This window comes from Suncus etruscus, chromosome 2, assembly GCF_024139225.1.
Source record: "Suncus etruscus isolate mSunEtr1 chromosome 2, mSunEtr1.pri.cur, whole genome shotgun sequence".
Lineage (NCBI taxonomy): Eukaryota > Metazoa > Chordata > Mammalia > Eulipotyphla > Soricidae > Suncus > Suncus etruscus.
Genome location: NC_064849.1, coordinates 129,356,734 through 129,368,052, shown reverse-complemented (window position 1 = coordinate 129,368,052; position 11,319 = coordinate 129,356,734). Strand labels below are relative to the sequence as shown.

Sequence of the window (11,319 nt, the reverse complement as noted above, 5' to 3'; positions counted from 1 at the left end):
CAAATAACCATTGTGCATGGTGAGAAGCACTTCCATATCCATTTGATACAGGTCTATTTGATATAGTTTAACTAAAAATCACAATAAATAAATTTAAGATACTTTAGAAGGTACTATGGGAATATAGATGAGAAAATATTTGATCTAGTCCTTTAAGACTTTTATTTATTTATGTGTGTATGTTTTGGAAACACAATTGGTATTGCTTACAACTTATTTCTGGCTGTTTATGAAGATGGTGCCAAAAGCCAAGAAGAAAGCCCTTGCACCTCCCAAAGCTGAAGCCAAAGCCAAAGCTTTGAAAGCTAAGAAAGCAGTTCTAAAAGGTATCCACAGCCATAAATAGAAGATCAGAACATCACCCACCTTCTGAAGATCCAAAATGCTGAGGCTCAGAAGGCAACCCAAATATCGTTGGGAGAGCGCCCCCAGGAGAAACAAGCTTGACCATTATACCATCATCAAATTCCCTTTGACCACTGTGTCGGCCTTGAAGAAGATAGAAGATAAAAACACACTCGTATTCATTGTGAATGTCAAAGCCAACAAGCACCAGATTAAACAGGCTGTGAAGAAGTTCTATGACATTGATATGGCCAAGGTCAACACCCTGATTAGACCTAATGAAGAGAAGAAGGCATATGTTTGGCTGGCTCCTGACTATGATGCCTTGGATGTTGCCAATAAGATTGGGAGCATCTAAACAATCTAGCTGGCTAATCCAAAATACAATTTCTCTCTCTCTCTCTCTCTCTCTCTCTCTCTCTCTCTCTCTCTCTCTCTCTCTCTCTCTCTCTCTCTCTCTCTCTAAAAAAACCTTATTTTTGGCTCAGGAAAGTAATTTCTTTCTTTTTTTTTTTTTTGGGGTCACACCCGGCAGTGCTCAGGGGTTATTCCTGGCTCCAGGCTCAGAAATTGCTCCTGGCAGGCACGGGGGACCATATGGGACGCCGGGATTCGAACTGATGACCTTCTGCATGAAAGGCAAACGCCTTACCTCCATGCTATCTCTCCGGCCCCAGGAAAGTAATTTCTATGTTCAGAGATCACTCCTGGTGGTACTTGGTCCTCATATTGGATGCTGGGGACTTAGCCCTAGTCATCTGTGTGCAAGGCAAGTGCCTGTTCCTGCTCTGCTATCTCTTCATCCCCTTCCCTTTTTAGGACTTTAAAAACCAATCTGAAATAAGATAGATCTCCTAAAAATAAAATTTTGGAAAATAGATACTAGAATGGAAACATAAAGGTCAGAGAAACTCAGTAGAGGAGAGGGTGAATTGGGGATATCAAGGAATGTACCACACTACCTCTAAAGTTCTATGGTCTCTTAATTCATTGAAAGCTCTTAGGTAAGAATTCAACAGACAAGGAGCCAAGGATAAAGAGTATTTAAGAAGATATGGATAGGGCCAGTGAAAGAGTCGATATGTTTGTAGGATCCATCTGCTCCTGGATAGTTTATATGAAATTGTTGTAAAACTAAGATTTAAACCAAACCAAACAACCTGTTTATAAATTCTTGATAATATGGTGGAACCAAAGTATGGTCTAAATGGAACATTTTTAAAACAAGGAGAACAAATCCTTTTTAGGGTTACCTAATCTGGAGGTGGAGATTAATGTTTTTGAGAAACAAGGTCTAGCTATGAAAAAGACAGAGTCCTCTATAAATATCCTGTTATTTCACAAATAACAGTCTCTCTGTTCACAGCCCTAAAAATGGTATTGTCAGGTGAAATGGGAGAAAATTGTTCTCAATTGTTCTAAAAGATTTTAGGATACCATCCTTAACATGCTCTTTTTATTTTTGAGTGTGTGATTTGTCAGGTTTGGGAGAGATTAAATAAATTTATTTTTGGATACTGCAGCTGAAGATTTGTCACTGTATTTCATGGAATTGAAGCTATAATTGATCAAAAGAATGTATCTTATTTTATAAACCAGTAAAAATTGGGAAAAACCCTAATGATTAGATTATGAGATTATGATATGATAGAAGATTCATCCAAATTTCAAAGATGAAATATAAAAACAGATGATAGGATAGGTAATTATTTTGTGACTGTTATACTACCAGGCTGGGTTCATGATTCTTGAGAAAGATTTTAATAACTTTTTTGAAGATCTAGTGATATGGGTATCCTATTATATAGACAAGGTAAATTATCAATTAAATATATCAAATAAATATCAATAATATATCAAATAAATATATCAAATAAATAAAGCAAGATCACAGAGTTAGTAAGTGGAACAACCTTTCTCTTTTCAATCGCTCCTAGCTTGGGGGTCCATATGGGACACTGGGGGATCGAACCACAATCAGTCCTAGGCTAGCATGGGCAAAGCAGATGCCTTACTGCTTGTGCCATGGCTCAGGCCCCAATAAAATTCTTTTGATCATACATGTAAGAGAAGAAATATGTTATAGAAATGGATAGCTATACTGTATATAATAGAGCTTTTAAATGTCATTGCACCAATTTCTATTTACAAAGAAGTTAAAAAGAATTCTAGGTATTCTACTTGCTGATACTTGGCATTGTTACTCCTTTCATTTTAAGCAATCTGCAATACCACATGTAAATGAAAAGCATTCAGCATAATTGACAAAAACCTCACAAATAAAATTGTGAATGAAATAAGAAAAAGGATATGTTATTCTATTCTACTTATAAAAAGTTCATAAGCAAAACTGATTTACAGAATTAGAAGTCAGGAGAGTGTTTTCCTTTAGGGAATTAGTAACCAGAGGAAGCATGAAGATGATTTTTGGAGTATTGTTAGTTTTCTGTTTAGTGATCCTAAGTGTTTGCATGTCTGTGTTCATTCTGTTGAAGATTCATTAAGCAATACGCTTATGAATTATACATTTTCTGTATCTGTTACAGTTCAATACAATTTAATTAAAAAATAAAAAAAAACTTGTGTTTTCCATCTAACTCTACATTTAAGCTGTGTCTTATAAAAACGGTGGCACTCAGGTATTTGAATCCAGTGGCTTTTTTTTTTTTTTTTTTTTGGTTTTTGGGCCACACCCGGCAGTGCTCAGGGGTCACTCCTGGCTGTCTGCTCAGAAGTAGCTCCTGGCAGGCACGGGGGACCATATGGGACACCGGGATTCGAACCAACCACCTTTGGTCCTGGATCGGCTGCTTGCAAGGCAAACGCCGCTGTGCTATCTCTCCGGGCCCAGGCCTTTTTTTTTTTTTAAAGTTGGAAACTTTTAATTTATGATAAACCTGTGTAGGGCCTTCATGGGGCAATGAAGCCTCTTTGTGCCTTAGCTCTAAGGTGCTTGAGACTGAGTGATGACAGAGTCTGGCTTCCTTTCCTCAGCCTTGAGCAACCTATAATTTTAGCTTTGAGTTGAAGACACCTCCCAGTCTATCTCCCTTGCTGGAACAAACCAGGGTTTGACCCTTAGCATCTCATATACTCCCCTAGGCTGCCAGGAGCGATTTCTGAGTGCAGATCCAGGAGTAATCCCTGAGCTCCACCAGGTGTTGTCCAAAAAATAAAAATCAACAACAACAAAAGGATAAAATATTTTCCTTTCAACAGATTTCTTTCTTCATTTTCCCTAACAATAAGTTGAAATAGATGACAGAATATTATTTTTAAAAGTTAATGTCGAGAAGATTCAACATGCCAGGACTTCTGATTCTCTTTGGCTGGTATGTTGGGGGCTCTGGGCAGGATAGCTAGCCATAGAACCTCTGGGCTGACCACTTAGTCCAGGAGACTGAGATCCCCCCATGCCAGACTGGTCTTTAGGGTCAGGCCTGGTAAATCGAGCCCTGGGAGGAGGGTGGGGGGAGAGAAACTCCTCCCCATTGCATAAACAAACTACAGAGCAGGGGCTGGGCTCAGAAGACTCAACATGCCAGGACTTCTGATTCTCTTCGACTGATATGTTGGGGGCTCTGGAAAGGATAGCTAGCCATAGGACCCCTGGGCTGACCACTTAGTCCAGGGGACTGAGATCCCCCCCCCCCACCAGACTGGTCTTCAGGGTCAGGCCTGGTAAATCGAGCCCTGGGAGGAGGGTGGGGGGAGAGAAACTCCTCCCCATTGCATAAACAAATTACAGAGCAGGGGCTGGGCTCAGAAGACTCAACATGCCAGGACTTCTGATTCTCTTTGACTGGCATGTTGGGGGCTCTGGAAAGGATAGCTAGCCATAGGACCTCTGGGCTGACCACTTAGTCTAGGGGACTGAGATCCCCCACCACCACCAGACTGGTCTTCAGGGCCAGGCCTGGTAAATCGGGCCCTGGGGGGAGGGTGGGTGAGAGAAACTCCTCCCCAACGCATACACAAACTACAGAGGAAGGGGCTGGGCTCAGAAGACTCAACATGCCAGGACTTCTGAATCCCTTCGACTGGTATGTTGGGGACTCTGGGCAGGACAGCTAGCCCTAGGATCCCTGGGCTGACCACTTAGTCCAGGGGACTGAGACCCCCCCCCCCCCACACCACACTGGTCTTCAGGGCCAGGCCTGGTAAATCAGGCCCTGGGGGGAGGGTGGGGGAGAGAAACTTCTCTTGTATGCATACTGGACCCCATTCAGGTGTTCTATTTTTACTAGTATTCATTTTCAAAAGCACATATATACCTTTTAACATCATCCAAAAATGTTCTTAATTCTTTACTGTTTCTTTTTCTTTCTTTTTCTTTTTCTCCTTCCTTCCTTCCTTCCTTCCTTCCTTTCTTCCTTCCTTCCTTCCTTCCTTCCTTCCTTCCTTCCTTCCTTCCTTCCTTCCTTCCTTCCTTCCTTCCTTCCTTCCTTCCTTCCTTCCTTCCTTCCTTCCTTCCTTCCTTCCTTCCTTCCTTCCTTCCTTCCTTCCTTCCTACTTTCTTTCTTTCTTTTTTTTCTTTTTTGTATTTCAGGCCACACCAGAGCCTAGAGTTGGTCTTATGCCAGAAAACTTCAGGGGTAGGGTCTCCTTGTATTTAGGCCAAGGCTTTTCCTTTCCATGTCCCTCATATTTTGGTGGGCCTATGCAAACAATAATTGCCACTCTAACACCATTTTTACTGTACTTCTTTGACTCTAATCCTTAAGAAAAACCCACTTAAACTTTTGAGGTCAACTTAAACTAATATGCATGTGCATGGAAGTGTAAAAAAGTACTTTGCCTTCAACGTTTAAGGAGTTACATAAGTTTTATGGCTTTACATTGCTTTGTGTGCTGCTAAGAAATATTATGTATTACAATCTGGGGACTTGAGGGCCAAAGTAATTGTACATGGGTTCTGTTTTATTTTTCTTAATGTTCTTTGGCTGAAAGTTCAAAGTTAAGATATCAGCAATGGGACTACTAAAAATTCTGTTTATGGGTGATTGTCCTTCCACTGTAACTTTGCCTTGTCCTCTTTCTTTGCATCTTTGTTCTCATAATTAAAAATAAAAAATTAAAAAAAAATTAATGTCTAGTAACATTTAATATTTAAAAATATATTCTTAAAAATATTCCCAATAGATGGGGCTAGAGAGATAGCATGGAGATAAGGTATAATGGTCCCCTGAGCCTGCCAGGAGCAATTTTTGAGCATTGAGCCAGGAGTAACCCCTGAGTGCTGCCAGGTGTGACCCAAAACCAAACAAAAAAATTCTCAATGGTGTAGCGGTGAGGAAGCTTGTTGTCTCAGCAAGAAAGTCTAAACTTGCATGTCTGAAGTGGAGAAATGAGAAAGGAGAGAAGAGCTTGAAGACACTTTTAATTAGATACTAGATATTATTATACTGGAAATGCAAGTTATTAAACTTTCAAATTCTTGCTTAATATTATTTATAACAATACTTTTTTGGGGGAGAGAGAGGGCAAAGGAATTAGATCAAAGGACTGGTGTGCCTGCTTTGAATTTTGAATGCCCAGGTTCCATCCCCATTATTGTATGTTTCCTACCAACTGTGGTCCCTGAATACCCAGCTCCAAGTAGTCATTGAGGACTCAGATGTGGTTCTCAACAGAAACAAAAAATTGGGGCATACAATTGACTGTCAAATAGCTCTGTATATCTAAAAATATTTTTCTTTGATTTCTTTTTTTTATTTTAAATATTTTATTTAAACACCTTGTTTACAATCATGATTGTGTTTGGGTTTTAGTGATGTAAAGAAAACCACCCATCACCAGTGCAACATTCCCATCACCAGTGTCCCAAATCTCCCTCCTCCCCACCCCACCCCTGCCTGTACTCTAGACAGGCTTTCTATTCCCCTCATACATTCTCATTGTTAGGATAGTTCACAATATAGTTATTTCTCTAACTAAACTCATCACTCTTTGTGGTGAGCTTCATGAGGTCTAGCTAGAAGCTTTACCTTAAAAGTCTAATGTCCAACATCCCTGTCTAAGTGAGTGGTCAAAGGGTAATAGTGTGCTCAATTATATCATAGAATAATAAAATTTCTCTCTCCCTCTCTCTCCCCGTCTCTATCTCTCTCTGTGTCTCTGTCTCTGTTTCTGTCTCTGTCTGTCTGTCTGTCTGTCTGTCTGTCTGTCTGTCTCTCTCTCTCTCTTGTCATCAAGGTTTTACTTTTGGTAAAAAAGGTTTACTTTTGGTGCTGTGCTCAAGGATCACTCCTGTAGTATGGGGGGGGGGGGGCTATGCAGTGCCTGAGTTCCAATCAGGGTAAGCTGCATGTAAGGCAAGTTATTTTACCCTTGGCACTATTGCTTTGGCCTCATCTAAAATGTCTTTAACATGATAATATTTACAATTGCTATTCAAATGCTTTGAGTTATTTTCATTCTAAATTACTAAAGTGGACTCTTAAGGAAAAGCAAAGTATACCTAGCATATTATATGGCAAAAAGCAGAGCTCTGAAAGCCACAGAGATAGTATAGGGATTAAGGCAATCTCTAATGTTAAGCCACCACAAGGATCCCTCAAGTACTTCCAGGAGTGATTCCTAAACTCAGAGCCAGGAGTAAATCTGAGCACAACTGAATATGGCTCAAATCTCCAGAATCTCACCTCTCCTGTTCAAAAGCATATTTAAAAAAAAATGATATTTTCAATAGGCAAACATTTGTCTTTGTTTGAACTTGTTTGAAGATGGACCACTTGAAGGAATCCTTCTAATAATGTATATTTGAAGCAAATATCTTTCAATTTTTTTATCTAGTAAACCCAGAATATAGGGTTATCATCTATATTCAAAAGCTTCATAATAAGGTATTTAATGTTCTACTCAATAACAAATGTAATATGTGAATAAATTAATGATAACTTTATCATGAATGTGATAATTTTGGCTTAAAATGATTTTAATGAAGTTAGGTATAGTTTTTTTTTAATTTTTATTGTGATCATATGGCTTACATAACTTTCACAGTAGTATTTTAGGTACATATTAACATTGAATCGGGGGAATACCCATCACCAAATTTGTCCTCCCCTCATCCCAGATCCCTTTCTGCAACCCACATACCCCACCATCACCCCCCAGGCTGCTAGAGTAGAAGTTAGGTGTAGTTTTACCTAAGAAGAATTTATACTAGACTGGAAATCATGCTAAGAAGGTCATACAGTCCCTGACTACCCTTAAGGTCAAGGGAAGAGATAGAGATAGAGATAGAGACAACACTGATAAAAATCAGAGCAAAGTTGATTGGGGCCCCTGTAGTCCTGCACCAGAGCAAGAAAAAGGAAGATCCCTGATCTGGGCCTATTGTTGAGGAGGAACATGATAGTTGCACGTGTGTCACTGGAGCTAAGTGTGTCATCTCCTTGAAGAAAATGGATGCTTCAAAAAATTTTTTTAAAAATTAAAAAAAAATGGATGCTTCTCATCTGCCATGTTGAGTAGGAAGAAGAGCACTGAACTGAGAAGAGGAGGCTTTCTTCCTTTCTTTTTAATATCTTTATTTAAACACCGTGATCACAAAAAATTGTAGTTGGGTTTTAGTCACAAAAAAGAACACTCCCTTCACCAGCGCAAAATTCCCACCAGTGCTCCCCATACCAAAGGATCACCTGAGATTGGATCTGGGAATGTGGACATGTTTGAAGATTCCTGTGGACAGGTGCAGCTGGCTCCCATTGTCAGAAGACCAGAGGATGTGGGATGGGGACAATCAACTTGTGTTTGGTCTGTGATTCTCAGAGTTACCATCCTGTGTCCTGAGTCCTGACTGTGTGCTACAGAATCCTTGAGCAAAATCTTACTCAAAAGGATAATCCTATTTGACCTTACCTCAAAGAATCAAGAAGTGGTGTGTGTGTGTGTGTGTGTGTGTGTGTGTGTGTGTGTGTGTGTCTAAGTCCAAGCTGCAATGAGCCTGGGAAAGCTGCATCTTAGAAATGAGTATAAAGTATGACTTTATCCAGAGAAAGCATCTGATTATGACTATGTGAGGGTGTCACAGTCTGGTAACTGCTTTACATGAGTGGGCAAGCCATGAAGAAGAGACTTTCATTTTTTTTCAGGGATATGGGAGAGGGTCATTTGGGCCCATTAGAGAATCTGAGAGCTGGAAAATTTTGGAAGCTATCTCAGCAGTATAGTTTTCAACAGTGCATGTGTATTCTTAAGGCTTTCAAAGTCTGGACAATGGAGTTTAGACTCATTCTTCATGTTTCTTTAGCATCTGGAATGCCATTATCTATTCAAAATTAATAGTAATGAACACTTACATCTTATACTGTGCCAATCAGTGAGTTAAGTGCTTTACTGGACTTACCTTATTCTGTACTTTGGGGCCTCTATTATTTTTTTTTCTTATTAAGAAACAAAACCTTGGAGAAATTAAATAACGAGTTCTTGTGATTTATCTCAAGTCTTTCAGGTCTTCCTGGAGTCAGGATTTGAATCAGAATAGTTTATTCCAGAACTCAGACATGTAGGAATTAGAAAGTACTCTCTTTATTTCTCCTTGTGTTCATGTTTAAAAAAGATTAAAACCTGTGGGGTTTTGTTGTTGTTATTGCTGTTATTGTTTAGGATAGTATTTTTTTTAAAGCAGAATGAGTTTTTATTTCAGTTACAAAGTTGTTCATGATTGAGTTTCTGTCATATAATGTCCAATAGCCTTCATCCAGTGAATATTTTCTGCCATCAATGTCCCCAGTTTCCCTACTACCCTCTTCTCTGTTCTCTTCTCTGCCTATGACATTTCTCTTTTTTCTCTCTCTCTCTTTACTTTCAGATACTTTAGTTTGTTATATTGTTATTGAAGGGGTATCATACATATAATTTTATCTCCTTTCAGCACCTAGTTCTTGTCCAAAGTGTTCATTTTCAACTATCATTGACATGCGGTTCATTTTCTATCCTAAATGTATTCCTCCACTATTGTGACAATGGACCATTCCTCCTGGCCCTCACCTCTATTGTCTTTAGATATTAATACTATACTAGTATAGTATCTGTATTTTATCTCAGTATCCTTATCTTTTATTATAGTACCAGATACATTACAAATGTTTGGCAGATGTTTATACAAAATATGAATGAATGAATGGCAGGAGCCTAAGGAGTGTACATTTAAGAAAATACTTGGAAGTTATAGTTTATGGATAAATATGACAACATGCTCAATGCTACTATTGGAAGTATAAGAATACCAAAAATTATTTTATTAAAACTAAAGATAAAATTATTTAAAAGAACAGTTGTTTTGGCTCAGAAATATATCATATACTTTATTTATTTATATTTTGGTTTTCTTTTTTGGGTCACACCTGGCATCACTCAGGGGCTACTCCTGGCTCTACGCTCAGAAATCACTCCTGGCAGGCTCAGGGGACCATATGGGATGCTGGGATTCGAATCACCATCCTTCTGTATGCATGGCAAACACCCTACCTCCATGCTATTTCTCCAACCCAATAGTTATTTATTTATTTATTTATTGCTTTTTGGGCCACACCCTGTGACGATCAGGGGTTATTCCTGGCTATGCACTCAGAAATTGCTCCTGGCTCAGGGGGATCATACGGGACACCAGGGATTGAGCCAAGGTCCTTCCTAAATCAGCCGCATGCAAGGCAAACATCCTACCTCTGTGCTATTGCTCCTACCCAGATCACCTACTTTAATTAAAAAATCTCCTGTACCTGAGTTGCATAGTTTTAGGAAGGTGAAGATTTGGTCTCTCTGCTATATTTTGAACATTTAGGAGTTAAATATGATTTTTAAATAATTTTCTCTTGAAATCTGAGCTCTATTTGCTTGAAACAGGAATATCGTTAAATAGAAAAGAAGGTGGCTGCAAGCTCAATTTAAACACTCTGCAGTGCAACAATGTGAGAATACAGATGACAGTGAATGTCAGTTTCCTATCATATGCTTCCAGCCACTACAGCCCGAGGACAAAAGCCTACTGCCATATTAAAGAAACACTGAGATTTTTGTATAATACAAAACTCAAGTTTTCTCATTTTCGGTTTCAAAGTCAATCCTTTTCCACTCTCAATACAAAATTATCTAAATGGATTTCACTTGCACAATTCTGTAAATAGAATATCTTACTATGATTAATGGCACTGGAGTATCCTACGTCTGATAAACAGATTGAATGAAATCAATTATTACTGTTATTTATCTTTTACCCATTTGTGGTGGAGTGTGCTAGTTGACAAAGTATGACTTTACTTATACTTCAAGGTTGTGCAATTAAAGTTTGCATCAAATGGATTTCCTTAGGCGGCTACCCAGGAGAGCTGTATGTGGAGATTTCTGAGGTCAGCATGAAGCATTGGGAAGATTCAAGGTGAGCAATCAGCAAAAACTGATGACTGTTTCTAAAAAGAAGATCCTTAAAAGGGCACTGACAAAAGAATCACTCATTTCTTAACCCTGAAAGAGCATTGCTTTGCTGCTAGGGGATGAAGATAGCCAAAACAGGCCACACAGGCTAGACAGATGTGTAAAATATGCTAGAACTACATTTAGTAGATAGCACTTGCTAGTTTCCTGTTGGTCTGCTAGACAACCAAAAGATTGTATCTCAGGCATCTAGCAATGGTGACTCAATGAATGAATTGAATCTATTCTTTCAACCTTACCAGCACCTACAGCTTTGAAGCTTTATGACTTTGTCATTGCTCCTTGAGGGTCTATGTATTTCTGCTTTCAGCCTACTTTCTAGACTCTTTTCCAGTCCCTTTCATCGCCAGACTTGCACAAAGCCCTTTGTCACAAGTTATAATATAGTTTCTCTGGAAGTTGATAAGGGGCCATTTCCTGTGGTGAGGAAGAGGAATAAATTCCGAGATTAAATTTGATCAGTAGGAAATGGAAGTTAGAAGAAAGCAAGCAGGGATATTTTTTCTTAATTTTCCCCTATAATAAGCTATACTT

At 39.0% G+C, this 11,319-nt stretch overlaps 1 pseudogene; it reads left to right on the top strand.

Moving 5' to 3' along the window:
* Positions 1 to 229: 229 nt before the first annotated feature.
* Positions 230 to 735, top strand: LOC126001536 (60S ribosomal protein L23a-like; annotated as a pseudogene).
* The last annotated feature ends 10,584 nt before the right edge of the window (positions 736 to 11,319 follow it).